The sequence below is a fragment of the Cupressus sempervirens genome, chromosome 10 (genome assembly GCF_028749045.1).
Source record: "Cupressus sempervirens isolate cs-2001-9-10 chromosome 10, ASM2874904v1, whole genome shotgun sequence".
NCBI classification, from domain to species: Eukaryota; Viridiplantae; Streptophyta; class Pinopsida; order Cupressales; family Cupressaceae; genus Cupressus; species Cupressus sempervirens.
Window position 1 is genome coordinate 84,574,583 of NC_143127.1, and position 7,564 is coordinate 84,582,146.

Consider the following 7,564-nt stretch of genomic DNA (forward strand, 5'->3'; position numbering starts at 1 on the left):
GCTTTATCCTGGCCCTTCCATAGCTCTATATAAACAGCAATGAACTAATTCAATTTTTATTTCTAGATGTTGTCATCTAAACATTTAATTTCATGCATTTTTGCATTAGTATATTCATTTTCAAATAGAGCAATTTATTTTATAATGCATGTGTGTCTATTGAGAGGATGTGTTTAACTATACTACTTGATGATGGTAGGGCAAAAACAAAAAATCAAAAATCTAATTTGAATACACCGTGTTTTCCAAAATTTGAAGAAAACTATAAGATAATAGAAATTGAGAATGGATTTCACTATTGCATGTGAGACAACATTACATTATTGCATATAGCTAGAGAGTTAGCAGAATTTTGCCATGGAATATTAAAAAAGTGAAAGTAGATTGTGTGATCAGTATAGCAATATAGGTGTTAATTGGACACATCCCTATGGTTTGTGGTTCCCATATGTAATGTGGTAATATGGATCTTGAGTAATAGTCCAATTTCCAGTCAAGATGCAAAAGATAGAGGTTAAAGATATGTTGTTTTCGATACAAAATGACATTATAAACATTTGTTGCCTTCAATATAAAAAGATATATTTTGATTTGTTTCCTTACAATACAAAATGGAAAAATTCCATAAATCAATACTTGCAAAAGCCTGGGCTGAGCTAGAAGTAGCAAGTTTTGCTGCCTATGTCTTATTCAACTCACATTATTTTACAGAGCCCTGCGGATTGTCCTACATTTGTGTGCTTTTAACCAATCAAAACCAACTTGTTTCAAAAGTGATAACATTAAAAAAAATCTTAAGGAATAAAACTATAAACACTCATCTTCACTTTCAATATTCATTTTTTTAGCAGTGGCTAATCTCAACTATTTGTTTGGCTTTTGTTGATCTATGTCTTTAGGTACTATTATCCTAGTGCCCAAATGCTACTGTAGATCTCACCAAATTTTGATTAATATATAAATTTTCTGCTCTGACTGGCTGCCATCCAAAATGAGGAGTAATGTAGAATGTAATATGTAACTGTACGTCCGGGGCTGATTGATTTTCTTTCTGGTAATTATTGTTGACCTCTGAAAACTGAAAATTACTATTTTTGTCCCAAATGACTGAATATTAGGAACTGGTTTTCTTCTTCTTCCCTCAACATTCAAGCTGGGTGAAATTATGATAACCTTAGACTGTATGGTAACTTAAATCCCTTTGCAATATTGTTGAACATGTCCTGCAACAATCTCAAAGGAGATGTATGCCTTAAAAAACCTGTTGTGTTATGTACATGCAACCAGAAATTGGGAATAGTTGCTGCTCACACCAGGTATTTGGGGGAAATGATCTACATCCATAGACATAGTCATAATTTCCAACCTATTCTCCTCTGGAGGTGAAGATGAACTAGAATTTTCCTCATATTTTGATGAAGTTGTTCTACTCTCAACTTGATAAAATCTGCATTTATGTGGAAGTGAGATGTGATCTAGACAAACTGTGGCTGGGTCAGATGTAGTCCCTTGACATTGGTTGGTCTAATGTCCCAAAAAATCTTCATGTTGCCAAACATATAAACGGTGTAAATGCTTACCATTAATCGATGGCAACGTAGTTATTGAAAGACAACAAGATAACACAAGAGCTGCAGGGCAGCACAGTTCCTGCCGTTGTTGGCAGGGTAATTCAGAAAAATGGGAAAACACGCACAAGCCAAGTACGGCTTTTTTGAGAAGTGTCCACATTGTCAAAGATCTTTTAGAAGGATCACAAAGTTCAAGAAGAAAATATGGTATGTGCAAAATAAAATCAAACTCCAAATCTTTACCAGCATCCTCCCAGCCTGTACCAAAATCAGAGTTTTGAACTCGGGTACGAATATCCATAAGAGCGTAACGGAAGGGCAAAATTTGGTTCGATAGTATGGTTGGAAAAGAGTTTCCTGGGTAGATCGTTGTGAGACTCTGATTCCAGTGCCAGATGCTAATTAATTTGACTTAGATCCCCAATTTACTTTATTTATGGGTGGGTGGGGATATAGATAGTTTGGTTTGACATTTCAACCAGTAATGCATTGCAACTAAGATGTTAGGGTATTGAATTTAATTCATTTTGGTTTTTACAGTATTACAAATCATTGTAAATCCAAAGAGAAATTGGTATTTCAATAAAATTATGGTATATCCTCATCTAGGGTAAACTGTGTCTAGAGAGGATGTAACTTTCAAATCCATCATGTACAATAAGGCCTCAAACCTAGCCATTAGGTAGATAATAGAATGTACTTTACTGTTTCAATAGTTCAGGAAAGAATGCCAGAGTTTTCATGTATTTGGATGGAGGAAGATAGTAATTGTTGAAAGAGGGATAAATGATTGTCTTTGAACAAACAGTCTCTGTGCAGGGCCAATATCTTGACTGTTAACCATTGGATTTTGTTGTATTTTTGATATGTTGTTAGGAATCAAGTTTAATGGGATCTTCGTGAAGCGATTTCTAAAATATCATCGGGTTCAAAAGTTACAGTTGACGGATCATGGGTCTATAAAAATAAGTAGTAAGTTCTTATTTGACAATAAGAGTTGCCAATGAAGGTTTTTGCCATGGGTGTGGCTGATGGATCTCATCTTGGAGCACGTGAAGAATGTAGATAGGAGATTCTGTGAAGAGTATAAGGTCTTGAGAGAGTTAGAAGCCCAAGGACAGGGCTGCTTGATAGGTCTTGTTATGGTATGCTGGGACTGTTACAGTAAGACAGTGATAAGGTAAGTTCATTTTAGTTTAAATTGAATGAATGGTCATTAGTAAAATAAAGGAGCATCAAGATTGTGGATTGAGCCTACGGAATTTTAGGAAGTGTCTTCCATGTTTAGGAGGATGGGGACACCGCGTTGTAGGCTCAAAATTGACTATTATAGCTATGTTATTGGTAACTATCTATAGGATAGAAGAATTTTTTTTCATATTGATTACACACTAAGATGAGTAGGTTGGAGGGTGTCTTTCTCATTAACAACAAAGTGGAAGAAGGGGTTACGTGCTGATAGGATACACAGAATCCAAGTTAAGGGTTGATTTAATTCAACAACCTATTAATTGGGCATGCTAAAATATATTTTGCATTTACTGACATAAAATAGGAGATGTTGATCAGAGTATGTTCTAGTCTGTCATCAGAGTTGAGAGAGTATTGATATGGGAGAGTAGTGGGCCTCATGATAAAGATTGACCATTTAAAGGTCTTAGGATTTGAAGTGCGCTTGGGTAGGATCTACAAGTGATCCTTTTGACTGAATTGTTTAGTATTTTTACAGAGCGAATGATTGAAAGAAGCATTCTAAATGACATTATATTGGGGTTCATCTTCTCTCCTCATTTCTCAACTATGATATCATATAAACAATACTAAGAATTGTTCTCCTTCTCACCTTAGATTATATTTAGTTATCCCATACTCAGACTTCTCCCTCAACACCCTGCTCATCATATTCACAACATTCCTAATGCCTTCTCTTCATTAATATGAAGTTTCCTTCGTACTCTTACTGTGATTGTTCAAGAAATCTGCAGTCACATTTTTCAGTTGGACTGCGCCAAACCTTGCATCTCTTTTATCCTAATAATTTCTTTCCAACCATAGATCACAGTCACAAATTTTTAATGTTGCATTTTGTGGGAATTATGGTGCACATTTTCTAGCGGATACAAGGAAGCACAGTATTTACTCGTCCTCCATCTCTCTGTAATCATAGATTTTGGACACTATGAATTTGAAAGTCCTTGTATTCCAGATTTTCCTAGAATACCCTACCCTTGATTAGATCGACAATTATGTAATTCTCAATCAATAATAACACCTTAAATGTTGTGCTTTCTATGATTTAGTTTCTATCTTCAATAGTGAATTGAATTTTGAAAGAATAAGTATTACAGATTTGCAATGTGGAAGCACTGAAATAATAATTAAATAATGAGAAGTGCAGAAACTTTATTTTGTTAAACATTCAGACCTTTACCTACATCATCTTCTCTTATATTTTCTATTACAATTGACTCCATTATTTTAACAATTTTTGTTTTCTTTTACATACCAAGCTATCTTCCCTCACAACATGTTGTTTTACTATGTTCGACTCTTGTCTTTGCAGATTGAATTTGCTACATTAAAATGAGCCCAAACTGAGTACCTAACCAATAACCCCAAAGCTGTTTGATAGTTATTATTTTTTAACATAATGATTTGTGTTATCAAGTTGACAACAAAGACCTCTTATAGAGGCATCATGTAGCTGGTTCTGAAATATTAGTAAAGAATTTCATTGATAAGTAGGAGATAATTTTCACAGCAAGTCAAATTGTGATGTTGCTATCAGGATTTAACTGTGTGATTTTGAGTCAAACTCATTGACCCATGTTTCATGAGTAGTGATTCAACATGAATCTATCTCTCAACATGAATCTATCTCTCATGAGAATAAATGGAACACTTAGCACTCATTGGATCTAGGTGATGCTCACAGGGGTGAAGCACCGGGACTTCCCGGGAGGTCACCCATCCCAGTACTACTCCAGCCTGAGCATGGTGGACAATTTCTATGCAAAGGAGTTTGAATCACAACTGTTAGAAGAGTCAGCATCACATTATTCTACAATGGCTGCATTATGGATTAATACAGAATATTCTTGCACAGAGTATTTGTTGAAGGTAATCGTGGTTTGAAAACACATCAGATTCTCACAGTTTATATTTGTTGTTGGTGGTAGTTTTATTTATTTACTTAATGATTAGTGACATTTGTATTGGGTATTAATAATTTGAGCAATTGGTGCACTATCATGATATAGAGATGATGAACAAGATAGATAATATATTGTCATTTACTTTTTATATAATTGAACTCAGAAATGACATGCAACAGATCTAACAGCCCAAATGTTTTTAAGTATTTCTGATACGTATTCTCTTGTACCAAAGTTTAAGGAATGTTTGCAACTGGAAAGGAATCGAGTTTTGAATTATTTGCATCCGAGTAGTGAGAGGAAGTTGCTAAATGTGAGCATATATTTTTGGTATATGGTGACAGAGATGGAGAACTCTGATAAATCATTCAATCTTTGTAATCATCAAGTGAGAGGGATAGTGATCATATGGTATTAAAATAGAAGAAAATAAATGTTGTAAGTTGGCGCTTGTAATAGTGGATACAAAGGGATAATAGATCATTCAGTGACTGTGAGAAGCAAAGATCAGATAAGCCATGAAATTTTTAGTATAAGCCATTATAAATTTATGATTGAAAGTTTCTAAAGAAAATTCATGATGATTCAAAGAACAATTAAGCTATACATCCACAAGATCCACAAAATTACTAATAATTACGCTTGTGATTTCAAAGACGGAATGCCAACATGACAAAAACAAAAGAGAAAATAAATGCTTTAGCCTGCTCACAATTATGTAATAGTGCGGTGACTCCCCTGGTTGGCATGATAACAACCCCTATCTAAGGCGCCGAGTCTCCATCCCCAACCCACGTGAAAATAAATTTACATCCAAGGAAAGCTTTGATCTCATTCAGTCCCTGCACTAAACATCAAAATGCAAATGCAAGTAAATAATAGGATCCAGACTAAAGAAATATGAAAACTTCCATCTATGAAATTTAGATAAAAATACCAAATCCAGAAGCTGACGTAAAGCACCTCACAATCAAAACAAGAAAAAACCAAGCTCAAATTTAAGGGTCTAGCTAGTGTTTTCTTACTTAACTAACTCAAATAAATAATAAATAAATTGAACCATTTCTTTTTAAATGCTGGCATTCTCTATGACATTGATCGCAGATTGAAGAAGCGAAATTAGGGTTTATATTAGTATCGTCTCTTTTAAGATTCTTGCAATTGCAGAAATGAAGCGTGAAGAAAATAAAAAGGAGTATAAACACATCTATTTCCATTCTAGACTGTGAGTATAGGAAAGCCTGTGCAAGGGCATGGCCATTTCTTCTCTCCAACTGCTTAAGGCATTGAAGGAAGAGATAATAGAGGGTTACAGAAGTGAATGAAGGGTTAAATTAATGAACTCATTTACCAGTAGTGACAGGAAAATGCCAATTGTCCCTTTCCTTATGTAGTGATGGTCTGTACATCTCAAGGACGACAGCAGCAGTAGGGCTTGGGAGCTTGTGTCGAAGTGGGGAAACTTGGAATGGGAGGAGAAATTACAGGGATCGGAAGATATTAAAGTGTTGTAATGATCATCCCAGGCTAAAAAACCCCATCCAGAGCGTTGCCCTAGGTTGGATCCATGATAACAAACATCTTTTCATCGGTATCACAGGATTTCCTAGCCTCTACAAGGATCTCTTTCATTTCCTTCTCGATTGCCGAATTTGATCTTCTCTTACTGTGCACTGGTAGACATGTATGAAAAATGTGGAAGGACAGAAAAAGCAAGAGAAATACTTGAAAAAAAATCGTTAACGACATGTGCTCCCATAGACTGCAATGATTCCCAGATACATAAAAATCAAGTAAATGCAATTGGTAGGTGCACAATCAAACTGTGACTTTAGGAGTCGAAGCCAGGAATGTTATGAGATGTTGCAACTACCCTGCTCTACAGACATGGATACAAAATGTGGAAGCACAAAAAACCTTGGGAAATTTTTTGACAAAATAAATCATTTAACTTGAGGTCATGGGCCCTACCCTGTCTCGGTTGTGCCTTCCGAGCCCGGCTCAAAACCGAACCAGTGAGAACCCTACCATTGTATAGGCGAGAGCATAAGCCAAGCCTCGTAGGGGCGATTCTCCCGACCGCCCACCTGTCTTTATCACGCCCGGGATGCATGCCCGACAGTCGGTTTAAATTTAGAGGGCTCACAGAATGTCATGATTATAGGATATCTATAAAATTATAGATCTGTTGGTATCATTGTCGTGAGGGAGTGTCCGGAGGGGCTTTGTTGAAAGTTTGGTGAATGGTTGGAGATTATCACTTTGTGTGTGCATACTTAATTATCTAATCCGAGTGAGGCTTGTAAATGACGTGTAAAAATAAATTATCAAATTTGTAAACCTTGGTGAATATACTTTTTGCCTATCTCAAATCACACTCTTTGGAATGGGGTGTAGACATCCATGAGAGGATGTTAGAAGGGAGTTTGTTATATTGTAGCTACCCATGTTTGATTTTATTTTATAGAGTAGTATGGATGCATTACATACATGAAATGGAATTGTTTAGTAAAATTAGTGAGTTTCAAGAAAATGTAAGATGTGAAAGAATAGACAAGACATATCATTGGTTTGACAAAATATTTCAATGCTATGTTTCATTTTTAAATAGAGGGATTGGAGAACATACATATAATAAATTTATTCTAAAAATTAGAAAATTTAAAGTAAATATGATTAATAATTGTGAAGTTCAATTTCGATAAAAAATTATTATTTTTTGAATCAAGTCAAAGTTATCAATTTTTGATAATCTTTGCTAATATCTTTCTTGCCTTTGTCAAAATTAGAGTTTTGAAATATGACATTAGAATTCATCAATTCATTTGTTTAAAAAAT

The 7,564-nt window shown here is 35.0% G+C and overlaps 1 long non-coding RNA gene across 1 annotated transcript; it reads right to left on the bottom strand.

Moving 5' to 3' along the window:
* Nucleotides 1–5,240: 5,240 nt before the first annotated feature.
* LOC149532691 (uncharacterized) lies at nt 5,241–6,848 on the bottom strand. The gene is made up of 2 exons (XR_016357802.1): nt 6,698–6,848; nt 5,241–5,573 (listed from the first exon to the last, which is right to left on the bottom strand). It is a non-coding gene; the product is annotated as an uncharacterized LOC149532691 (long non-coding RNA).
* Between the last annotated feature and the right edge of the window lie 716 nt (nt 6,849–7,564).